Source organism: Paramormyrops kingsleyae, chromosome 25 (genome assembly GCF_048594095.1).
Source record: "Paramormyrops kingsleyae isolate MSU_618 chromosome 25, PKINGS_0.4, whole genome shotgun sequence".
NCBI classification, from domain to species: domain Eukaryota; kingdom Metazoa; phylum Chordata; class Actinopteri; order Osteoglossiformes; family Mormyridae; genus Paramormyrops; species Paramormyrops kingsleyae.
The window spans coordinates 6,137,726-6,163,007 of NC_132821.1; the positions used below are offsets into that span (position 1 = coordinate 6,137,726).

A 25,282-nucleotide genomic window follows, 5' to 3' on the forward strand; every position below is an offset into this window, starting at 1 on the left:
CTGGTGACCCAGGAGAAAAAAACAAATGGCGTCAGGCAGGCCTTCAGGGCTCTGACCTTTAAGTGGTTAGAGTGGCGTTCGCTGACTGCACTCGTAACCAAGACGGTTGCTAGGCGGTTGCCGACGCTAGATGAGTGACATACACTTTCAATGTATGCACACGCCGTTTGCGGCTAACTTCTGTGTCTTGCGCAGTTTAAAACCCCTTAAAACAATTGCTGAAGCGAGACAGCGCTCGCGTTACGGCGACAGATCTAAATAGCGAGTGCACTATATCTCGTCGCAAATGGTGCTTAACCACGGCGGGTCTCAAGCACTGCAGACTCCCAAATTCTAAATAACACACACACTTGGCTCACAGCGCAAAGCGGTGTTAAACTTGCTTTGTCTAAAGCAGGCACACACATACGAGAAAGATCCTGATAGGTAGCTAAGCTATCGGTCTTATCTCAGGGAGTACAAACGCAACAGAATTCAGGTTAGATCCTCTTAACAAGAATTCCTGTTCGCTAATAGAAAGAGAGAGATCTCTGCCAGGATTTATAGATACGGAGAAACTCGTCCGAATCGATCCTGGAAACAACGCGCTATACCTGAGAATCTCGTCAGATATAGGGTTTAAATTTACTGCAGTTTAAAACGAATGAAACCTAAAATAAAATAACCGAAAATAAAACAAAAGAAAATAACTACTAATAATAGAAATAAAAATAATAAGCCCGTATATCCCGCTTAAATGCCTTCGGACTGCCGTGAGTGCAATTAATCCTCAACTTTGCAACCTGTTCACAGTAGCGCTTATTCAACTGCACGTTCGGTCATAAAAAGTTTAAATTGTGTGCTCACAAAAAGTTTGAACCTTGTGCCCGCGTTCTTCCACCATTAATGTAGGAATTAATAGCTCAAATAAATTTTAATATTCTCCACCAATATGTTTGAATTAATTAAAGTTTAATTAATTATTATTTAATGCTGATTATTAATCAATTGTTATGCCGAATGGTCGGCTCCTCCAAACTCAATTGCGGTATCCGTGTGAGTCTGTTAATGTGAGACTTAAATGGGATTCACTAATTACCAGTATCGCTTAGTAACCTGGGTTAGAAGGCTCGTCCAGCGAACTGCATCACCAGGTAATGTACACGATTGGTAGCGAAGCTCCCCTCACGGCCAATGAGAGAGAGTCTCGCGATGTTTCAGGCGAGTTTGAGGTTCAGAGCGTGTAGCAAGATTGCACAATGGCAGGAACTTATTATGAGACACACAATGACGGAGGCTAAAGTTGTGTAAAAGACATGCATTTATTCCTAGCTAACACTACAACTGACATAAGACAGACATTACACCTAACACAAACAACAAACACGAAATAACGGAATAAACAAACAATGTAATTATGAAAATGCAATGACCGGATTTAAATGAGTAACCTGAAATGGGAAATACTGTTCTGCAAAGCAAGCATAGTTTGTGGAAACACGACCCTAAAGTCTTATAGCAGGTTAAACAGAACAGCTTAAGTTGTTAGAATGAAAGGAAGTTGGTTTACTTGGTTGAAGAGTGGGGGGGGGGGGGTCTTGGCAGTTGATGGCAGAGCTGCTGAGCTGATGGCACTCAGGAAGGCGCGGCGTTTGGAGCAGTGGAGTGGAGTCCCTTTAGATTCTCTCTCCTGGTGAAGCTTTGTCTTGGGTGCTGTTCTCTGTTCAGCTGGGCCTTCACCGGAGGGCTTCTTGTGGGTTTCTCTTCTCCCGGGCTGATGTTCTCCTTCGGGCGGATGGTTTTCTCTGCGCCGGCTGGCGGTTGTTCTGCTCTGCTGCTGGTTGTTCTCTGCTCCCCTTTGTTCTGAGGTGCTAGATTTTTATGGTCTAAAGTTCATGAATAGGGATGACCAGGAATTCGACTCCTGGCCCAATGGCTGGCCATCCATTTGGCGGGCTTTCGGAAGGGGGTCTGTATCAGTCCTTTTGGGATTTATGGCCCGCCAGATTCTACCTTTACTGATGATTTTCATTAAGCTGTTATAACTTTTGATACATCCACTTTTATGGTAATCACTGACCAGATTTGGAATCAAGGGTGATTAACAATCAGTTTGATACCAAACATGCCATACCAGCTTCACAGGTACATACCTCATACCATCTGCATTAATTGATTAAACAATTAATTATTGTATCTATGTGACTGATTCACATCAGTATAGGATACAGGTGTTTTGGGTTGCACCTCAACAGATGTTACACTTTGTGCGGATATTACATCGAATATTCCTATTACAAACAGCACATCTTATCCATAGATAGGCGTGGCCGTTAGTTTGTGGTAATATCAATATAAGTTGCACATCTGGAAACAACATATTTTGTTTTGTGTGGCTTGTGCCAATTCATTTTCTCCAGAATGGATAAGATACACCTTAATTCAGTTCTTTTAACATAGCATGGTAGAAACAAAGAAACTTGGTGAGGTCCACCAAGATCAGATAAGGACCACAAAGGAATGTTGGAAGAGAAGGGGGGGTTTTTAACACAGAAGACTCTCTAAAAGTTAGGACACATACAAACATAACGTATCTGTATATTGAGACTAGTAGTCGTGAGTAAATCAATATACAGGGTATACAAAAGCCAAACTTAAATGAAACTTCCTTTAGGGTGTTTGTCTGTTGGGTGAGTGAAATGTAAGGCAGAGTGTATGTGGAGGGGGTTGGGTGCCAAGTCGAGGGACCCCTGTCCGTGAAGTCCACTCTGCTTGTCTGTAGGTCCCTAAATCTTTGGGCAATAAAAGTTGGAGTGCTAGCCTCCCTGGTTATCTGTGTGTGTGTGTTTGTGTGTGTAACCCCCCTTTGGTGCCTCTCGTACCAGGCTCGGCCTTGTCTCAGGCCACCTGGAATTTAAGCCCTGTGATATGTGCATGTGTGATCCTACATCTGTTACAAAATAATTTTTGAGTTCTGTGAACTTATTAGGGTTTACAGTGCAGGATCTCCTGTTTACTAGACAGGCACTTTAACCAACTAAGCCACAGTGCCAAGAGATAGGAAAAAGTAGGACCACCACTACCCTTGTCTGTCAGTTACGTATTTTACAACTCCAAGACCGTGGCTATGATCCTTGCCAGCCGTTGAAATTGGTCAACACGTCCTCTACACAACCGCTTCAAATTCATTTTTCTCCATAACTTTCTTTCTCCTGGCCACTGCTGTTCACCTCTGTCATGTTCACTGCCCAATGAAGAAGGTAGCTGTGTGGCTTCTAGCAAACACTTCAGTATTGAACTATTTTCTCGAGCAGCACTATTGTAATGCCTCCATGGCGTGAGCAAATACATGTTGTGCGAGTGCCTAGCTGACACTTTTGCTCTTAACATACAAGGTCTACACTTACCATGCCTCCAGCAGACATGAAGGTTATTCTTGGCAAAAGATTTATCAGCATTAACAAGATGCTGCTGGGATTCGGACCCAGGATCTCCTGTTTACAAGACAGGCGCTTTAACCAACTAAGCCACAGCACCCCCAGGTAAGAAATGCACCTCTTACTTCAGGGATTGTCCAAGTCCTACAACTAGTAGCCTGACAGCATAAAATTTTTAGATTCAAGCCGATTGCACACTCTTCATTATGTTCAATATTCAAACCAGCGTCTGGTTGGGCCATGCTGAGATTCTGAACTCAAGCCTCACCTGGAGCAAATGATTTGCTTCTGACAGTTTCTTCCCACAATGACGGCCTTCAGTGGAAAAAAGGCAAGAAGCTCACAGCATTTCATTTCCTACAGTGAAATTCAAGGCACTGCTGGGATTTGAACCCAGGATCTCCTGTTTACTAGACAGGCACTATAACCAACTAAGCCACAGCACCAAGAGACAGGAAAAAGTAGGACCACCACTACCCTTGTCTGTTAGTTATGTATTTCACAATTACATGATCGTGGCTATGATCCTTGCCAGCCGTTGAAATTGGTCAACACTTCCTCTACACAAATGCTTCAAATTCTTTCTTCTCCATAACTATCCTTCTCCAGGCCACTGCTGTTCACCTCTGTCATGTTCACTGCCCAACGAAGAAGGTAGCTGTGTGGCTTCTAGCAAACTCTTCAGTATTGAACTATATTCTCGAGCAGAACTATTGTAATGCCTCCATGGCAGGAGCAAAGACACGTTGTGCGAGTGCCTAGCTGACACTTTTGCTCTTAACATACAAGGTCTACACTTACCATGCCTCCAGCAGACATGACGGTTGTTCTTGGCAAAAGATTCATCAACATTAACAAGGTGCTGCTGGGATTTGGACCCAGGATCTCCTGTTTACGAGACAGGCGCTTTAAACCACTAAGCCACAGCACCCACTATTAAAAGTCGCAACTCACATTTCAGGGATTATCAAACTACTAAAGTTAGTAGCCTGACAGCAGAAAATGTTTAGAACCAAGCCAATTGTACACTCTTCATTATTTGAGTCAGTCAAGACTCCCCTGCTTCTTCAATTAGTAGATCGTAATGGTGGCAATTGAGATAATGAGAATCTGCTGAAACTTCAACCAGATCTCAGTGGTCTACTACTTAAGGAAAGTAAGGTATGGGCCCAAGATTTTTGTGTGGACAACATTTCTCGAGAAAACACTGACATAGTGTTCTAACACACCTTGAGTCAGAGGCTCCTGTACTGTAATCAGTCAGCGTCTGCTATGCACATGGCAGCGTCTGGTTGGGCCATGCTGAGATTCTGAACTCAAGCCTCACCTGGAGCAAATGATTTGCTTCTGACAGTTTCTTCCCACAATGATGGCCTTCAGTGGAATAAAGGCAAGAAGCTCACAGCATCTCATTCCCTACAGTGAAACTCAAGGCACTGCTGGGATTTGAACCCAGGATCTCCTGTTTACTAGACAGGCACTTTAACCAACTAAGCCACAGCGCCAAGAGAGAGGAAAAAGAAGGACCACCACTGCCCTTGTCTGTCAGTTACGTATTTTACAACTCCAAGACCGTGGCTATGATCCTTGCCAGCCGTTGAAATTGGTCAACACGTCCTCTACACAACCGCTTCAAATTCTTTCTTCTCCATAACTTTCTTTCTCCAGGCCACTGCTGTTCACCTCTGTCATGTTCACTGCCCAATGAAGAAGGTAGCTGTGTGGCTTCTAGCAAACACTTCAGTATTGAACTATTTTCTCGAGCAGCACTATTGTAATGCCTCCATGGCGTGAGCAAAGACATGTTGTGGGAGTGCCTAGCTGACACTTTTGCTCTTAACATACAAGGTCTACACTTACCATGCCTCCAGCAGACATGAAGGTTATTCTTGGCAAAAGATTCATCAGCATTAACAAGATGCTGCTGGGATTTGGACCCAGGATCTCCTGTTTACGAGACAGGCGCTTTAACCAACTAAGCCACAGCACCCCCTGGTAAGAAATGCACCTCTTACTTCAGGGATTGTCCAAGTCCTACAACTAGTAGCCTGACAGCATAAAATTTTTAGATTCAAGCCGATTGCACACTCTTCATTATGTTCAATATTCAAACCAGCGTCTGGTTGGGCCATGCTGAGATTCTGAACTCAAGCCTCACCTGGAGCAAATGATTTGCTTCTGACAGTTTCTTCCCACAATGACGGCCTTCAGTGGAAAAAAGGCAAGAAGCTCGCAGCATTTCATTTCCTACAGTGAAATTCAAGGCACTGCTGGGATTTGAACCCAGGATCTCCTGTTTACTAGACAGGCACTATAACCAACTAAGCCACAGCACCAAGAGACAGGAAAAAGTACGACCACCACTACCCTTGTCTGTTAGTTACGTATTTCACAATTACATGATCGTGGCTATGATCCTTGCCAGCCGTTGAAATTGGTCAACACTTCCTCTACACAAATGCTTCAAATTCTTTCTTCTCCATAACTATCCTTCTCCAGGCCACTGCTGTTCACCTCTGTCATGTTCACTGCCCAACGAAGAAGGTAGCTGTGTGGCTTCTAGCAAACTCTTCAGTATTGAACTATATTCTCGAGCAGAACTATTGTAATGCCTCCATGGCAGGAGCAAAGACACGTTGTGCGAGTGCCTAGCTGACACTTTTGCTCTTAACATACAAGGTCTACACTTACCATGCCTCCAGCAGACATGAAGGTTATTCTTGGCAAAAGATTCATCAGCATTAACAAGGTGCTGCTGGGATTCGGACCCAGGATCTCCTGTTTACAAGACAGGTGCTTTAACCAACTAAGCCACAGCACCCCCTGGTAAGAATTGCACCTCTTACTTCAGGGATTGTCCAAGTACTACAACTAGTAGCCTGACAGCATAAAATTTTTAGATTCAAGCCGATTGTACACTCTTCATTATGTCAGTCAGTCAAGACTCCCCTGCTTCTTCACTCAGTGGATCGTGATGGTGGCAATTGAGATAATGAGAATCTTCTGAAATTTCAGCCAGATTTCAGTGATCTACTACTTAAGGAAAGTAAGGTATGGGCCCAAGACTATTGTGTGGACAACATTTTTCGAGAAAACACTGACATAGTGTACTCACACGCCTTGAGTCATAGACTCCTGTACTGTAATCAGTCAGCGTCTGCTATGCACATGGCAGTGACTGGTTGAGCCATGCGGAGATTCTGAACTAAAGCCTCACCTTTAGTTTCTTCCCACAATGACTGCCTTCAGTGGAAAAAACGCAGAAACCTCACAGCATCTCATTCCCTACAGTGAAACTCAAGGCACTGCTGGGATTTGAACCCAGGATCTCCTGTTTACTAGACAGGCACTTTAACCAACTAAGCCACAGCGCCAAGAGATAGGAAAAAGTAGGACCACCACTACCCTTGTCTGTCAGTTACGTATTTTACAACTCCAAGACCGTGGCTATGATCCTTGCCAGCCGTTGAAATTGGTCAACACGTCCTCTACACAACCGCTTCAAATTCATTTTTCTCCATAACTTTCTTTCTCCTGGCCACTGCTGTTCACCTCTGTCATGTTCACTGCCCAATGAAGAAGGTAGCTGTGTGGCTTCTAGCAAACACTTCAGTATTGAACTATTTTCTCGAGCAGCACTATTGTAATGCCTCCATGGCGTGAGCAAATACATGTTGTGCGAGTGCCTAGCTGACACTTTTGCTCTTAACATACAAGGTCTACACTTACCATGCCTCCAGCAGACATGACGGTTGTTCTTGGCAAAAGATTCATCAACATTAACAAGGTGCTGCTGGGATTTGGACCCAGGATCTCCTGTTTACAAGACAGGCGCTTTAAACCACTAAGCCACAGCACCCACTATTAAAAGTCGCAACTCACATTTCAGGGATTATCAAACTACTAAAGTTAGTAGCCTGACAGCAGAAAATGTTTAGAACCAAGCCAATTGTACACTCTTCATTATTTGAGTCAGTCAAGACTCCCCTGCTTCTTCAATTAGTAGATCGTAATGGTGGCAATTGAGATAATGAGAATCTGCTGAAACTTCAACCAGATCTCAGTGGTCTACTACTTAAGGAAAGTAAGGTATGGGCCCAAGATTTTTGTGTGGACAACATTTTTCGAGAAAACACTGACATAGTGTTCTAACACACCTTGAGTCAGAGGCTCCTGTACTGTAATCAGTCAGCGTCTGCTATGCACATGGCAGCGTCTGGTTGGGCCATGCTGAGATTCTGAACTCAAGCCTCACCTGGAGCAAATGATTTGCTTCTGACAGTTTCTTCCCACAATGATGGCCTTCAGTGGAATAAAGGCAAGAAGCTCACAGCATCTCATTCCCTACAGTGAAACTCAAGGCACTGCTGGGATTTGAACCCAGGATCTCCTGTTTACTAGACAGGCACTTTAACCAACTAAGCCACAGCGCCAAGAGACAGGAAAAAGAAGGACCACCACTGCCCTTGTCTGTCAGTTACGTATTTTACAACTCCAAGACCGTGGCTATGATCCTTGCCAGCCGTTGAAATTGGTCAACACGTCCTCTACACAACCGCTTCAAATTCTTTCTTCTCCATAACTTTCTTTCTCCAGGCCACTGCTGTTCACCTCTGTCATGTTCACTGCCCAATGAAGAAGGTAGCTGTGTGGCTTCTAGCAAACACTTCAGTATTGAACTATTTTCTCGAGCAGCACTATTGTAATGCCTCCATGGCGTGAGCAAAGACATGTTGTGCGAGTGCCTAGCTGACACTTTTGCTCTTAACATACAAGGTCTACACTTACCATGCCTCCAGCACACATGACGGTTGTTCTTGGCAAAAGATTCATCAACATTAACAAGGTGCTGCTGGGATTTGGACCCAGGATCTCCTGTTTACAAGACAGGGACTTTAAACCACTAAGCCACAGCACCCACTATTAACAGTTGCAACTCACATTTCAGGGATTATCAAACTACTAAAGTTAGTAGCCTGACAGCAGAAAATGTTTAGAAGCAAGCCAGTTGTACACTCTTCATTATTTGAGTCAGTCAAGACTCCCCTGCTTCTTCAATTAGTAGATCGTAATGGTGGCAATTGAGATAATGAGAATCTGCTGAAACTTCAACCAGATCTCAGTGGTCTACTACTTAAGGAAAGTAAGGTATGGGCCCAAGATTTTTGTGTGGACAACATTTTTCGAGAAAACACTGACATAGTGTACTCAAACACCTTGAGTCAGAGGCTCCTGTACTGTAATCAGTCAGCGTGTGCTACTGTATGCACATGGCAGCGTCTGGTTGGGCCATGCTGAGATTCTGAACTCAAGCCTCACCTGGAGCAAATGATTTGCTTCTGACAGCTTCTTCCCACAATGACTGCCTTCAGTGGAAAAAATGCAGAAACCTCACAGCATTTAATTTCCTACAGTGAAATTCAAGGCACTGCAGGGATTTGAACCAAGGATCTCCTGGTTACTAGACAGGCACTATAACCAACTAAGCCACAGCGCCAAGAGACAGGAAAAAGTAGGACCACCACTACCCTTGTCTGTCAGTTACGTATTTCACAATTACATGATCGTGGCTATGATCCTTGCCAACCGTTGAAATTGGTCCACACTTCCTCTACACAACCGCTTCAAATTCTTTCTTCTCCATAACTATCCTTCTCCAGGCTACTGCTGTTCACCTCTGTCATGTTCACTGCCCAACGAAGAAGGTAGCTGTGTGGCTTCTAGCAAAGTCTTCAGTATTGAACTATTTTCTCGAGCAGAACTATTGTAATGCCTCCATGGCAGGAGCAAAGACACGTTGTGCGAGTGCCTAGCTGACACTTTTGCTCTTAACATACAAGGTCAACACCTACCATGCCTCCAGCAGACATGAAGGTTATTCTTGGCAAAAGATTCATCAGCATTAACAAGGTGCTGCTGGGATTTGGACCCAGGATCTCCTGTTTACAAGACAGGCGCTTTAACCAAGTAAGCCACAGCACCCCCTGGTAAGAATTGCACCTCTTACTTCAGGGATTGTCCAAGTACTACAACTAGTAGCCTGACAGCATATAATTTTTAGATTCTAGCCGATTGTACACTCTTCATTATGTCAGTCAGTCAAGACTCCCCTGCTTCTTCACTCAGTGGATCGTGATGGTGGCAATTGAGATAATGAGAATCTGCTGAAACTTCAGCCAGATTTCAGTGATCTACTACTTAAGGAAAGTAAGGTATGGGCCCAAGACTATTGTGTGGACAACATTTTTTGAGAAAACACTGACATAGTGTACTCACACACCTTGAGTCAGAGGCTCCTGTACTGTAATCAGTCAGCGTGTGCTATGCACAAGGCAGCGTCTGGTTGGGCCATGCTGAGATTCTGAACTCAAGCCTCACCTGGAGCAAATGATTTGCTTCTGACAATTTCTTCCCACAACGACGGCCTTCAGTGGAAAAAATGCAGAAACCTCACAGCATCTCATTCCCTACAGTGAAACTCAAGGCACTGCTGGGATTTGAACCCAGGATCTCCTGTTTATTAGACAGGCACTTTAACCAACTAAGCCACAGCGCCAAGAGACAGGAAAAAGTAGGACCACCACTACCCTTGTCTGTCAGTTACGTATTTTACAACTCCAAGACCGTGTCTATGATCCTTGCCAGCCGTTGAAATTGGTCAACACGTCCTCTACACAACCGCTTCAAATTCTTTCTTCTCCATAACTTTCTTTCTCCAGGCCACTGCTGTTCACCTCTGTCATGTTCACTGCCCAACGAGGAAGGTAGCTGTGTGGCTTCTAGCAAACTCTTCAGTATTTGAACCAATTTCTCGAGCAGTACTATTGTAATGCCTCCTTGGCAGGAGCAAAGACACGTTGTGCGAGTGCCTAGCTGACACTTTTGCTCTTAAGTAACTTCACAGCACATCGAACTGGGTGTAATACATAATGGTAATTTCATTTAGCACATAGAGAAGAACATTAAAGTAATGTCACCTTTGACTGTAAAATTGATGGCCATACGCCGTATTTTACGTCGCTCCTTCTGAGGCACATTAGACATTAATGTCTTCACAGCACATCGAACTGGGTGTAATACATAATGGTAATTTCATTTAGCACATAGAGAAGAACATTAAAGTAATGTCACCTTTGACTGTAAAATTGATGGCCATACGCCGTATTTTACGTCGCTCCTTCTGAGGCACATTAGACATTAATGCCCCGTGTGAAATAAAATCTTTTAAAGTTGAAGGTCTCCATCATTATCCGGTTAAATGTCTTTCCTCTCGCTGTTGACATTCTCATCAAAAATCAACAGATAATGAGATGTGACAAGATGCCGTAAAAATAGCACGCCTCCTTCCAGAAGTCGCAACCGTGCGCATGCGTAGTAGCGGAAGTTACATTTACGGTAGGTGTAACATTTTCGGTAGTGACAGTAACGCTGTCTTATCTTGCGAGAGGATGTAGCATAAGGCTGCACTGCTAGCGTTAGCATTAGCAAACCTAGCTGCCTAGCAGTGTTGCTAGTAACGCGTTAGTATAATTCCACTGCTTTTGTCTGTAAGGAGTAATGTAACTAATTACCATATCACATTTTTTAAAAAAGCAAAGTACTTAAATTTAAATGGGCTCTTTGGCTTTGTCTTGCATGAAAATATTAATGGACGAAGGCAGCACGTTCCCCTAATTTCCTGTTTATGATGTAATGCCATCCGACCTCACCGTGGCGCAATGAATGGCTGATATAATAGGTATGGTGATAAATACAATTAGACAGTTGTATTATCTGGCATTGTCATAGCTGCAACACTAAAATAATTGGTTTAAAATAATTTATAACTACCCAGAGAGCACAAATGCATTGGTACTATGTCTCCGCGATGCTTGAAAATCCACCGGCAAACATCTCTGTGTTGCAGAAACATTTGGTTCCATATTCCCCCGATGTCTGCGCCATGTATTTCAACAGCGACGCCATGTTAATGTGATCACTAGGCAGCCTTTAGCCCGCTGTTATTTTCTTTTATTAGGTTATTATACAGGACAGGTCAGGCCGGGGGAGCAGGCGCTGATGCAGCACGGTGCCGCATCCACCACACGTTGGAACTGCTCGCGATCCTGGCCTGCGACCCCTCAGTCAGACACACGCTCCAGTCCCACCCTTATAATTACTTTCATATGAAGTAATTGGTAACTAGTACTTTTCAGTAATTTGCACAACGCTGCTGGCTAGTAACGTTACCCGTTGGCTGAATCCGAAATAGTTGTAGTCCTATGATGCTGGATTGTTACAGGTACTGTGATAAATGCAAATGCAGATCCCTCTATTCTGATTGAGTTAAAAATCAAATGCTTTTACTCAGATTTCATGCATTTGGCGGTGTGCTCTTTATACTATAACAAGTTTTCCTAAAAGCAGATTTTTTTTTAACGGCAAAACAGAGCAGCATATTGAATTGTAATCCCTGTATCGTGAAACGTAGCGTGTAGCCAGACTCTCCGATACACAGCTCTATGGTCCATACAGAGGAGATGAGGAACATGCAGTTTGCTAAATCACCAAGTTACCTTTTGTTCGGTGGCTACGTTTAAATGCCTTAATGCAATTAAGATGTTTTCATGTAAACAGATTAATCGGGGAGCTCATTTATAAAGGCTCTGTGTGACTGAAAAAGATGAGAAGAATTCATACACACATTTATAGGAAGATTTTGGGATTTATAAAGAAAAACGTTTTGTGAAAAAACGCACATTTTGTGAATGAGGTTGAAGGAGATGCAGTTTCGACAGGATCCTGTAGAGGGCACTGTGTATGCAGAATCGAAGGCTCCAGGAATGTAATCGGCATTTATAATAATAAACAATAATAATTCAAATATTTATGGGCACATGGCATTTGGCTCTGAAATTAAACAGTACTTTGAAATAAAAATTTTAAATTTGTAAACTGAGTTGTACAGTATGCTGTGTTTGAATGTTCAGATATTATTATTAGATATTTCACTGTGTATTTTTCAACTTAATGCCCTCTGAAATTGGTACTCTTTCATTATGACCGACTTACAAACAATGTATTTTCTGCCCAGGTTAAAGGCTTCTTATTCACAGTTCCTGTACGGGGGATAGTGCTCACAGCGGCGCATGCTGTGCAGTTTACAATAAAGACATTTTGAAAATACAAAATAACGTATGAAAAAAAATATTAAGCTGTAGCACATACTTTTATTTCAAATATGAGTTTCACAAATATCTCTGTAATGAAAATTGTGAAATGACCCAGGCTTAATGTGCTATTTCATTTGTAACACATTTGTTCTCCAAACTTCTAAATTTTTAGCCTTTGGCCACAAGATCTTCCTCTTCCTGCCAGGATCTTTCCTTTCCTTTGATCCTCGCTTGTTGAGATCTGCTCTGCTGCTTGGAAGTTCCCCGGGGAGTTAGTGTTGGGGGGTTCTGGTGGAATGTGACCATCGGCAACTGTAGTGTTTTGATTTTGACCATTCCAGCAAACTATTTGTTTAATTAATAGATTATAATTATTTCGTTCTTTATTTTCATTTCTTTCTATAAGTAATATTATTTGCAACCTTATGAGAGTATGTGAAGGATATGTATTTTTGTTTTAAATTAATGTATTAAGTTTTGTGTCATGTGATGTCGCTTCCTGTTGTCGAGTTGGCCAATCGTCTCCCGCTCAAGTCAGAACAGCTTCGGACTTGAGCGAGACAGGTACATTGTGAATGTGCTCCGTGACATAGTGTTAAAATATTTAAGATTGAGTCAAAATGTTAAGTGATATCCGTGGATGATTTGTTTTAATGCTGGATTGAGTCGAACAGTGGATTCGTTTAGTATTATTTTTTCATTATATCGTGAGTTTTGTGTTTGTGAGCTGTTAATGGCTTGGTTCAAGTTGCCGCCACGCCATTTTTTACTTTTCTACTGACCTTTGTTTCTTAGATAAAATTAAAAAGGTGGATTACGTTCTTAAAAAACATCGTGCAGTTAAATTTGTAAAAAGTATATTGTCATTTTATGTTTGTGTGGATTTGTAGACGTATTATCTTTTGAGTTGTTAATTGGTTGCAGTTATCGTGTTAATGGGGACAGCGGTTCACTATTCTCTCTTCTTTCGACTTTCACAGATCAAAGAATTGAGAGTGTGTTTGCGTGGTGTTAATCCCCCTTTAATAAACTGCAGGTATGAGATCCCAGTAAAATAATTACCACTATACGATCATATGTTATTGTAATGTTAAGTTAGAACAGTTTTCTGTATTTTCAAAGTGTGAAACTACAGTATAGTACGTTCGTTATTTTCACGATACGGTTATCAGATTGAATTGTGTGTGTGATACCTGACATGTGTAAGAAAGAAAGTGAGTGAGACCAGATGTATTTATTATTTAGTGTAGTCAGAACAGCTTTGGACTTGAGCGAGACAGATCAAAGAATTGAGAGTGTGTTTGCGTGGTGTTAATCCCTGTCCTGTCTTTAATAAACTGCAGACGTGGTCCACCGAAGCCAGTGGTGTCGTGGAGTTCTTTGTGGCGCGAAACGAAGTGCGCTACAAAATTGGTGCCGTGACCCGGATCTCAAGGGATCAGCCGCTGCCGATCTCCGGGGGAAGTCATCTTCATCGATATCACCAGTCAACTGAACTTCGGGGTAACTCTGCAGGGTGACTTAAATATGGACAGTTACGGTTCTACGCACAATAAAACACAAGAAGATATGTCAGGTGCAGATTCTGCGAATGTGACACCCTTTTGTGTTAGGAGTGGTGTTTTGAGCTCGCAGAGGTTTCCTACTGGGATTGGGAGGGGGGCCCAATTAAACAGTATGTTGGAACAGAGCATGGTAGCTTCACCAGTTCGCCCACCAACTGGTAGCGCAATGGTGCAGGGTGTGAATAGTGAAGCAACAGTACCTCAAAGGGGAAGGTTGTATAGTACCCCTGAGGGTGAACAAGTTAATCAGTGGCAGACGATGGCAGATCTAATGAAGCAAATGGGCAGTGAGATAGGCAACCAGATTGCTGCAAACCTTAGATCCGAAGGGCAAAGTGCTCCGAGAGATTACGTGGGTGCCCAACAGTCCTCACCCCAGAGTCCTGAGCTGCCCAACTTTAACTCTATGGAGGGCACCAGGGGCCCCTTGCATGGGGGGGCATTTCTTCCCTCTTTGGAATAATTACCTTATAACTTCAGATATAAAAGTCACAGACACATGCCTGATACCTAAAATCAATGTGGACCCCTTTACAATTGATTGTAGGAAGTTCAATAACGAAATGAATAACCTGTGTATAATTTATGGACATGCGAATATAACAAAAACAGCTGGAAAAATACAAAAACCTGTCTTTGTGTCTTGGATTTTTGTAAATATTTCAAAAACTACATGATGGAATAGGTCCAATTTTAAAAATCTGGTTCCCAAACTTGTTTTCTACATGTGTGCCCAATTTCATATCATTTGATGCAGCCCAACAGGTTTTACGGAGGAATGAGCAAATGGTGCAACTGGGAGCCTTTCCTATCCAAAACCTAACCTAAACTAATCTGAAACTTATCCAAAATGGCAATAGTGTAACTAGCAGTGTTTTTTGGGGTAGCAACTTTCTTTCTAAATGCATTACCACTTATAGGTCATAAGTAACAATTTGTCACACATCATCACCACACATTTGTAGGAAAATCTATATTTTATTCACACGACTTGTGCCAAACTTATCCAAAACCTATCCAAAACCTATCCAAACTGGCCACAGTGTAACTAGCAGTGTTTTTTGGGGTAGCGTCTTTCTTTCTAAATGCATTACCACTTATGGGTCATAAGTAACATTTTGTCACACAAAATCACCACACATTTGTAGGAAAATCTATATTTTATTCACACGACTTGTGCCAAACCTATCCAAAACCTATCCAAAATGGCCGCAGTGTAACTAGCAGTGTTTTGGGATAGCGTCTTTCTTTCTAAATGCATTACCACTTATGGGTCATAAGAAACATTTTGTTTCTAACCCTAACCCTGCATAACTGTGCCCAAACAAAGCCCGACAAGTGCCCCGCATAACTGTGCCCAAACAAAGCCCGACAAGTGCCCCGCATAACTTTGCCCAAACAAAGCCCGACAAGTGCCCCGCATAACTTTGCCCAAACAAAGCCGACAAGTGCCCCGCATAACTTTGCCCAAACAAAGCCGACAAGTACCGTACATAATGTTGCCCAAACAAAGCCGACAAGTACTGTACATAACTTTGCTCAAACAAGGCCGACAAGTGCCCCGCATAACTTTGCCCAAACAAAGCCCCGCGTAACTTTGCCCAAGTGAAAGCCAAAAGCGCTGCATTACTTTGCACACTTCAAAGCTTGACAAAGGCGATGCGGAACTTTTCCCAATGTACCACAATACAAGTGTTACCAAAGCAAATGTTAATTGTAATTTACTGAATCACGGAATTATAAAAATCTATAGAATAAAAGAGTAAACTGTAAATAAATGTACTTATGTCGAGCGTTGCATCCTCTCCGCGCAAAAAAGCGTCCTCCTCCATCGAATCAATGGATAAAAGCGACACTTTCTTCCCCCGAACCACTCTTCAAAATCATCTTCTGTGCTTTCTCAACAGTGAAAGTCATCCGAGCCATTTTTCTTCAGTCAAAAAAGTTGTTGTCCGAAAATAACTGGGTAAACTCACGGAGACTACGTGCGCAATGCGTAATCGAGACACTCCCACAAATACTGCACCTGCAGATAATAAGTTGCGCATTCATGTCCCCAGCGCGAAAAACAATGCCCAATCAGCACATCCCATACCATTTTGCAAACCTTAGACACACCTCTATTGGATGAAGCAAATGACACTGTAATTTGATGTTCATGTAAAAAGTTTATTATGGTGAAACATAACCATGGGCAAAGGTTCAGTGCGTAAAAAATAATGTGCTAGCAGGGAAGCAGAGCATATATCTGAAAAAATACTTGACAATGAAGGATTACAGTGATTGATTTATGTACATAAGAGATCAAGCTTTCAAACGAGGGTAACTTTGTCATTTTATTCATTGGTTTTCTTCTAAAACTCCGAAGATAAAAAACATTGCACGAATGTACAGAATGCCGACTGACATTTTTCCGCGATGAGTGAGCAAGCTATTTGAGAGCATTACAGTCATATTTATGGAAAAATGCGTGTTTTGTCTTAATACTGTGACGGTTTATGAAGTATTGGCCGTGAAAGAAATAGTTTGAAGTGCTTAGTTTTCATTTTATTAACACTTATATTTTACTTCCCGACACTCGACCCGTTTAAAGATGGCTACCATGGTCATTTTATTTTTACTTGTTACAAAAAAACCATGGCACAAAAATTGCGCAACTTTCTACAGATATTATCTGAAAGGTTTTTTGTAGTGTAACAAGCCGTTTTTGGTTGATTTGATACATTTGTTTCTTTTATTGAACGTCATTTTTTTTTGTTATTGAAAATTTGGACGTATGCGTCCGAACCACTAGGCGGCGACAATGAAAGAGTTAACCTTATTGTTAGGCATCAAGACCTCAAGGAACCGCCTACCTTTAGGGGTGATAAGACAGATCGATGCACCATCGGTGAATGGCAAGAGCTGATGCAGACCTACTTGAACAAGAAGGGGTTCAGTGCATCTCAGCAGGGCCAAGAGATCCTTGACAAGCTAATGGGCCATGCCAAGGACATAGTGAGGATATGTATTCGCAACAATCCTCTGATAGATGTGGCTAGAGACCCACATGTCATCTTCTCGATTCTAAGGCAGCATTTTGGAGATGCTATTTCCTCCACGACACCCATGAGAGACTTCTATGAGACCTTGCCAAAGCAGTCAGAGAGTAGTTTAGAGTATTGGATTAGACTGAACAAGGCTGTTGACCTGGCTGATGAATGCCTGAGAAGACAAGGGAAAAGAGTTGAAGACCCAAGTCATGAGGTGACAATGATGTTTGTAAGGCATTGCCCTGAACCCAGTTTATATACAGCGCTTCGAAGTAAACCACTGGAGACTTGGAACGTAAGTGAAATTCAAGCGTTGATTGACAGCCACCACAGAGACAAGCAGTCCGTACGAGTAGATAGGGAGAAGAGGGCTGGTAACGCTTCTCCTAATGCCTGGTGCATGGCACAGCAGCAGTCCACTGCCACTAATCAGGCAAGCGGTTCGGACTCAGCTGTCCTTGGCCGAGTAGTTTCTCTACTAGAGCAGTTCCTTGTTCAGCAAAAGGGGCAAGAACAGAAACCTGAACAGGGTAAGGTAGTGCCTGTAGACCCTGCAGCCCCCTGTAAGATATGTAAAGCCTTAGGTCATACAACCAAGGCTCATTGTTTTAAGGAAGGGCTATGTTTTAAGTGTTTCAAGACTGGGCACAGAGGTTTTGAGTGCCCTGACAAAAGACAACCGAAACCAGGCACAGCCAATGCCATTGGAACTGAACGCCATTTAAACTAGAAAACCTGCACCGTGAGGGGAGCAGTGTGGGTGCTACACAAGTAGAGTCCCCAGTCCCTCTGATTGTTCACTTAACTACTAGTGACCACTTGAGTCAAGATGGTATAAGTCAAGTAACTGCAGGTCAGAAGAAAACTCCTGGTGGTATTCCAAAAACTACCTATCAGAGAATTAATGACGAAGATGATTTGTTTTATGCTCCGGTAATGGTAGAAGGGAAAGTGAAACTATTAGCCCTCGTGGATAGTGGATCTGTTACCTGTACGTTGAGTGAATCAGCTGAGCACACACTTAGAGAGTGGAACTTGATTCGCACGGATTCAAGTAAACCCACGACGAAAGTACTTACTGGTTGTGGAGGGAATGAAACAAGACCAAAGTGTACATATGAGTTAAGTGTGGATATGCTTGAATGCAAAATGACGGTCAATTTCCTAGTTGTTCCAGGTCAGAAGGACGACATGATAGTTGGGTCAAATGTCATCAGGCATGTGACTCGTCAGATGAAGAAAACCAATTGGTACTGGAAAAGTCTATCTCAACCAGTTCAAGGGGATAGGCAGGAACCTCTGCTGAATTTGCTTTCTAATGTTGACCGCTGGCATGGAGAAAAGATACCACAGAGAGTTGGCACAGTAGTATTGAGGCAATGTGTTACGCTAGAGCCACAACACGAACATTTGGTTTGGGGAAGGTTAAAGGAGGAGGTTCCCTTATCTGTTGGAAGCACAGTAATGCTTGAACCTTCCACTTCCCGGTCTGCACCAAGAAATGTCATGGTGGCTCGCAGTGTTTGCCCTCTCAGGGGCGATAAATGGATTCCTATGAGAGTGATCAACATGATTGACCGCCCCATTGTTTTGAGACGCAACACTAAAATAGCGCATGTACACCCGTGTCTTGCATTAGAGGAGATGGATCTCACGGAAGAGCGCACAGACTACCAGCATGTAGGAGCTCGGCGGAATGTTGTACAGGTCAGTAGGCTTAATAAGAAAAGTGACTTGCGGACTGACTATAAAGTGAAGCTGAGAGAATTAGGGCTGACGGAAATTGACATTGAATCTTGTGAAGTGAGTGAGTACTGGAAGAGAGAACTAGCTGACCTCATAGGACAGTATGAGAGCTCCTTCTCTCGTGGCAAATTAGATTGTGGGGAAGTTAAGAATACTGTCCACCGGATAAGACTCAAGGACAAAAAGCCTTTCCGTTTGCCCTACAGAAGAGTTCCGCCTACCCATTACCAGAAGTTAAGACAAACGCTGGATGAAATGGAGGAGCGTGGCATTATTCGAAAATCGAACACTGAATGGGCTTCACCCTTAGTTTTAGTCTGGAAACCCTCTGGAGAGCTAAGGATATGTACTGACTTTAGGTGGCTTAACCAAAGGACAGAGAAGGATGCATATCCTTTACCCCATCAGGCCGATGCCCTTGCGTCATTGGGAGGGAATTGTTATTTTAGCACCATGGACTTAACATCAGGCTTTTATAACATTCCGATCCATGAGGATGACCGCAAGTATACGGCATGCACAACTCCAGTGGGGCTTTATGAATATAACCGGATGGCTCAGGGTTTGTGTAACAGCCCAGCAACGTTCTCACGTATGATGACATCGATTTTTGGAGACCAGAACTACTTGTCACTTCTCTGCTATTTAGATGACCTATTGGTCTTTGGCAAAACTGAGAGAGAAGCACTCGACCGCCTTGGAATGGTGTTTTCTCGGCTTAAAGATCATAATCTGAAACTGGCGCAAAAGAAGTGTTACTTCTTAAGGAAGACGGTCAGATTTCTGGGACATATCGTAACAGAGAGTGGCATAGCAACTGATCCCACTAAAGTGTCTGCGATTAATGACATCAAATCTACAGACCTGATGGAGGCAGATGGAGAGACTCCATCACCAACCAAAGTTAAGTCTTTTCTGGGGATGGCGAATTACTGTTCACATTTCATTGAAGGCCTCTCGACTTTGGCTAGACCATTGTTCAAACTGACAGCTGGACAGAAAGTTAGAAGGAAAAGTGGACAGAAAACCCGCTACGTTCCCAATTGTAGGCATCTAAGGCCTGAAGACTGGACTGCAGAGTGTGACACAGCTGTGGAGAAGATAAAACAAGCCTTTTCTCATGCTGTTGTCCTTGCCCATCCAGACTTTAGAAGGCCTTTCCTGCTGTCCACAGATGCATCAATGGATGGATTTGGTGCAGTCTTGAGTCAGATTCCAGAAGGTGAGGCAAAACCTAGACCAGTTGCTTTTGCGAGCAAAACTCTGTCGAAAGCCCAGTCCCATTACCCCGCCCATAGGTTAGAATTCTATGCATTAAAGTGGGCAGTTTGTGATAAGTTTGGCCACTGGCTGAAGGGGACGAAGTTCACAGTGCTAACTGATAACAATCCTCTGACGTATATACTGTCAAAGCCCAAGTTAGACGCCTGCGAACAACGATGGGTGTCTAAGCTTGCCCCGTTTGATTTCGATCTGAAATACATACCTGGTACCCAGAATGTTCCAGCTGACTTGTTGAGTCGCCGGCCATTTACCAGGACGTTAGAGGTTTGTGATGCTCTGAAGACAAAAGCTGAACACGTGACTTCTGAGACTATCCAGGAAACGTTTCGGTTGTCAGTGAATGTGCACAATCAGATGAGCGGAAGCAGTGTAGATTCCCAAGCTGGAGATTTGAGGACAGTCAGTAGTGAAGGGGTGAAAGCTGTCTTCGAGTCCTGTCTTACCTGGGAAGCTGGCAGTCCAGTTCATAGAGTCCATCTGGCGCAGAACAGTCATTGTGTCCACGGAGGCGTCAGTACTCTTCCAGTTTTCTCTATGGATGAGATACGCAGGAGGCAGAGTGCAGATCCCAGGTAAGGATAGGACGGAGTGTTCTATCGCAGGTCCAAAGATAGGGTTGGTAAAGTCAGGTACCAGCTTGTGGTTCCACAGACGTTGAGAACTGTTGTGCTGAGAGGAACTCATGATGATGCAGGCCATCAAGGCCAGAGTAGGACACTTCACCTTGTCCGTCAGAGGTTTTTTTGGTCTGGGATGGACACAGATGTCAAGAGGTATGTCTCGCACTGTAAAAGATGCGTGGTTGGGAAGACTCAGGAACCGGAGGCCAGAGCTCCACTGGAGTCTATCAGGACGAGTGCACCTCTTGAACTTGTGTGTATAGACTTCTGGTCTGCAGAAGGGATGCATGGAGAGAGTGTTGATGTCCTTGTGGTTACAGACCATTTCACAAAGCTAGCCCATGCGTTCCCCTGTCCCAACCAGACAGCTAGAGTCGTGGCTCAGAAATTGTGGAACAACTTTTTCTGTGTGTATGGATTCCCACAGAGAATACACTCTGACAAAGGTGCAAATTTTGAGAGCAAATTGATTGCTGAGTTGTTGCTGGTGTCTGGTGTTGATAAGTCCCATACTACACCGTACCATCCCATGGGCAATGGACAGACAGAAAGATTTAATCACACCCTGGGAAACATGATCCGCTCTTTACCTCCTCGAGTGAAAGAAAGATGGCCACAAATGATCCAGACGCTCACGTTTTCCTACAATTGTACTACCCATGAAACAACAGGGTTTGCGCCGTTCTACTTGATGTTTGGAAGGATTCCTAGGTTACCTGTAGACGTCATGTTTGGGAGTGCTCTGAGAGATGAGGACGTTCAGACTTATGATGAGTATGTGAAGTCCCTTCAGAACGATCTCAGGGAAGCTGTACAGGTTGCTAAGGGTAACACTAGGGACGCGCAGAAAAGACAGACAGAAGGGTATAATAAAAGGTCTAAAGGTGTTCCTCTGGAGGTTGGTGATCATGTCCTCCTGGCAAATAAGAAGGAAAGAGGAAAGGGAAAGTTGGCGGATAAGTGGAACTCAGCAGTTCATGTAGTGACTTGGAAAGATTCATCGTTGCCCATTTACAGGGTTGAGAATCCCACTACGAAGAACAGCAAAGTGGTTCATCGTAATTTCCTCCTGCCAGTTAATTTCCTTCCTTTGGAAGAGCCGGACAGTGGAACTACAGTTCCATCTGAGGTGTCAGGAGAGGAAATGTATGGAACAAAGGACAGAAGCGAAAGATCTTTGTTCAGTTCGGATAGAGAGTCCAGGAACAGTAGAACTGCTGTATGGATTCTACAAGGTGGAGGCCGCAAAGTATCACGGAGTACTGTGGAAGGTACTGTGAAAGAGAGGATCAGAGGACACGTCACAGAGTTGGGAAAATCAGACGGTGTGTGTCAGCCTAGAGAGGAGAATCTTCCTTCCGGGAGTGGGTGTGAGCACACTGAAGGTTCTGGTGATGGATGTGACGCAAGGGGAGTGACCTCTGACAGTGAACAGTCTGACGCTGACGGTAGTGTACATGGATGGGAACCAGATCCAGTGTGCACCAGTAATGGGGAAAGGTCCCGAGAATCTGTGAGCAACCAGAGTGTTCGGGCTGCGTCAGTTGCTGTGTTAAATGATGCCAGTTCAAGGAGTAGATCAGTCGGAAGCTCTAAGTGTAAAGGCTCGAGTTGTGTACGTTCACAGGGGAAATCTCCAGGAACAAAGCCTACAGTAGACACTGCCTTGATACCAGGTGAAGGAGCAGTGAGAACCAGGGCAGGAAGGCTGGTGAGGCCTGTGAGACGCCTGCTTGAGTGTATGAGCATAATAATGACTGAATCAGGACAGAAAGATCCTTGGGCAGAGTTGCTTAAAATTTTAGCAAATTTTATAGAGGGTTCAACTGATGTTTAAAGTTGAATTTCAGGAGATAATTCAAGGTTGGACCTGAGTGAGCTTTAATAGGGGTTGAGAAGTACTTAATTTGGGGTTGTATGGTAATATGTATAAGGGCATATTTCTACCTAGCAATGTCTCTTTGCTATTCCTTTGAATGACTTGAGTCAGGGGGCCCCTTGTTAAGGAAAGTGTCTCACCCACGGTCTTAAAGTTTGCTGAAAGTAAGGAGGGGAGAGTGTAGTGTTTTGATTTTGACCATTCCAGCAAACTATTTGTTTAATGAATAGATTATAATTATTTCGTTCTTTATTTTCATTTCTTTCTATAAGTAATATTATTTGCAACCTTATGAGAGTATGTGAAGGATATGTATTTTTGTTTTAAATTAATGTATTAAGTTTTGTGTCATGTGATGTCACTTCCTGTTGTCGAGTTGGCCAATCGCGTCCCGCTCAAGTCAGAACAGCTTCGGACTTGAGCGAGACAGGTACATTGTGAATGTGCTCCGTGACATAGTGTTAAAATATTTAAGATTGAGTCAAAATGTTAAGTGATATCCGTGGATGATTTGTTTTAATGCTGGATTGAGTCGAACAGTGGATTCGTTTAGTATTATTTTTTCATTATATCGTGAGTTTTGTGTTTGTGAGCTGTTAATGGCTTGGTTCAAGTTGCCGCCGCGCCATTTTTTACTTTTCTACTGACCTTTGTTTCTTAGATAAAATTAAAAAGGTGGATTACGTTCTTAAAAAACATCGTGCAGTTAAATTTGTAAAAAGTATATTGTCATTTTATGTTTGTGTGGATTTGTAGACGTATTATCTTTTGAGTTGTTAATTGGTTGCAGTTATCGTGTTAATGGGGACAGCGGTTCACTATTCTCTCTTCTTTCGACTTTCACAGATCAAAGAATTGAGAGTGTGTTTGCGTGGTGTTAATCCCCCTTTAATAAACTGCAGGTATGAGATCCCAGTAAAATAATTACCACTATACGATCATATGTTATTGTAATGTTAAGTCAGAACAGTTTTCTGTATTTTCAAAGTGTGAAACTACAGTATAGTACGTTCGTTATTTTCACGATACGGTTATCAGATTGAATTGTGTGTGTGATACCTGACATGTGTAAGAAAGAAAGTGAGTGAGACCAGATGTATTTATTATTTAGTGTAGTCAGAACAGCTTCGGACTTGAGCGAGACAGATCAAAGAATTGAGAGTGTGTTTGCGTGGTGTTAATCCCTGTCCTGTCTTTAATAAACTGCAGACGTGGGCCACCGAAGCCAGTGGTGTCGTGGAGTTCTTTGTGGCGTGAAACGAAGTGCGCTACACAACCATGGGCTGGATAGCGCTGTGGTACCCAACCTGGCTCTGTGCCCTTCTTCTTTCATCTGCCCGGGCAGTGCCAGTTTGCCTGTAGTCGTCCTGGAGACACTTCGTCTTCCCTTGGCGTACTCTCAAGCCTCTGAGACAAGCACAATTTAAGTTAAATGCTTATTAAAATACTTATTTTAAATACATGCCTCAGAAATTGATCATCCCTGATTGTGCATTACCTTCATGTTGCCTTGAAACTTTTGTTTTCTTTATTGTAGCCCTCTTGTAAGACATGTTGTCAATGTTAACTTTACTCCTCTGTAAGTATTATAATGTACTATACACTGTGCAGTTGAAAAAAATAACTGGCAATGCACCAAGACTGAAAATGCACAAAGATGGCAGCATGAGACGATTACACAGGTTTACCTGAGCTGTGCACTGGACCTGGTTGTACAAGAGGCAGAGATTGTTCAAATAGTTCTGAGGAACAATCACATAGGACTATGGGAAATACAGACAGCTGTAACTGAAAACACCACAATGTACAACTAACAGTCAGCATTTGTTTTTAAATGATCATTTTAAATGAATGACGTTATATATACCAAACTATCTATTCTTATAAATATTTAGGTTAGAGTTGTGCGTAAGGACAAGTCAATGCAGGCCGCAACATGTGTGCCCCCATATATAATAGGTATAAAAAGACCCCTGTCTACATATGTCACACACAGCATCATTATGGTGTAAAGTATTTAGCTTTGTTTGAGGACGTTGTGTGTGGCCAAATATGAAAAGAGGGAGTATTTACAGATCACAATGATTATTTTCCCAGTGATGATTTGTGGCTTATCAGCTGTTTCAGTGCCAAGAGTGATTCTGATGGGATTGAGTGATGAATTGGCCAACAAGAACCGGCAGATAGATCAGGGATATCCCAGCCCATTCTGAGCTCCATTAATCCTTAGGCTGTGGCTGGTTTTATCCGACTGTCAAGACAGTGTTTTAAGATTCTCTAGTTTGGATGTTTGGACCAACATTACAGTGGAATTTGCAACAGTGTCCAGCTCCCCTAATGCTGTCCGTGCTCTTGTCTGCACGCAAACACATGGCAATTAACACCAGAACTACTGAGCTTTTCATTTTCTGGTGGGCTGGGCCGGTGGCTCCCCATCCGGTGTCCTCTGGTGGGTTCCCTCATGCGGGGGGGCTGTTGTCCTGGTGCTGAAATATATGGAATTGAAATACTGCCCATCTCTTTACAAAAGCAATTTCAATCTCTGATGCTAGAACTACTAAGCCTGCGCAAATCTGCGTAAATTCCCT

General features: G+C 43.1%; 13 non-coding genes across 13 annotated transcripts; all 13 read right to left on the reverse strand.

The window, feature by feature from the left end:
- Positions 1-3,442: 3,442 nt before the first annotated feature.
- On the reverse strand, positions 3,443-3,516 carry trnat-ugu (transfer RNA threonine (anticodon UGU)). Its single transcript has one exon. It is a non-coding gene; the product is annotated as a tRNA-Thr (tRNA).
- Positions 3,517-3,788: 272 nt separating this feature from the next.
- On the reverse strand, positions 3,789-3,862 carry trnat-agu (transfer RNA threonine (anticodon AGU)). The gene has a single exon. It is a non-coding gene; the product is annotated as a tRNA-Thr (tRNA).
- A 411-nt stretch (positions 3,863-4,273) lies between these two features.
- On the reverse strand, positions 4,274-4,347 carry trnat-cgu (transfer RNA threonine (anticodon CGU)). Its single transcript has one exon. It is a non-coding gene; the product is annotated as a tRNA-Thr (tRNA).
- Positions 4,348-4,847: 500 nt separating this feature from the next.
- On the reverse strand, positions 4,848-4,921 carry trnat-agu (transfer RNA threonine (anticodon AGU)). The gene has a single exon. It is a non-coding gene; the product is annotated as a tRNA-Thr (tRNA).
- Positions 4,922-5,332: 411 nt separating this feature from the next.
- Positions 5,333-5,406, reverse strand: trnat-cgu (transfer RNA threonine (anticodon CGU)). Its single transcript has one exon. It is a non-coding gene; the product is annotated as a tRNA-Thr (tRNA).
- Positions 5,407-5,678: 272 nt separating this feature from the next.
- On the reverse strand, positions 5,679-5,752 carry trnat-agu (transfer RNA threonine (anticodon AGU)). The gene has a single exon. It is a non-coding gene; the product is annotated as a tRNA-Thr (tRNA).
- Positions 5,753-6,163: 411 nt separating this feature from the next.
- trnat-ugu (transfer RNA threonine (anticodon UGU)) lies at positions 6,164-6,237 on the reverse strand. The gene has a single exon. It is a non-coding gene; the product is annotated as a tRNA-Thr (tRNA).
- A 479-nt stretch (positions 6,238-6,716) lies between these two features.
- trnat-agu (transfer RNA threonine (anticodon AGU)) lies at positions 6,717-6,790 on the reverse strand. The gene has a single exon. It is a non-coding gene; the product is annotated as a tRNA-Thr (tRNA).
- A 411-nt stretch (positions 6,791-7,201) lies between these two features.
- Positions 7,202-7,275, reverse strand: trnat-ugu (transfer RNA threonine (anticodon UGU)). Its single transcript has one exon. It is a non-coding gene; the product is annotated as a tRNA-Thr (tRNA).
- A 500-nt stretch (positions 7,276-7,775) lies between these two features.
- trnat-agu (transfer RNA threonine (anticodon AGU)) lies at positions 7,776-7,849 on the reverse strand. Its single transcript has one exon. It is a non-coding gene; the product is annotated as a tRNA-Thr (tRNA).
- A 411-nt stretch (positions 7,850-8,260) lies between these two features.
- trnat-ugu (transfer RNA threonine (anticodon UGU)) lies at positions 8,261-8,334 on the reverse strand. The gene has a single exon. It is a non-coding gene; the product is annotated as a tRNA-Thr (tRNA).
- Positions 8,335-9,324: 990 nt separating this feature from the next.
- Positions 9,325-9,398, reverse strand: trnat-ugu (transfer RNA threonine (anticodon UGU)). The gene has a single exon. It is a non-coding gene; the product is annotated as a tRNA-Thr (tRNA).
- Positions 9,399-9,898: 500 nt separating this feature from the next.
- trnai-aau (transfer RNA isoleucine (anticodon AAU)) lies at positions 9,899-9,972 on the reverse strand. Its single transcript has one exon. It is a non-coding gene; the product is annotated as a tRNA-Ile (tRNA).
- Positions 9,973-25,282: the final 15,310 nt, after the last annotated feature.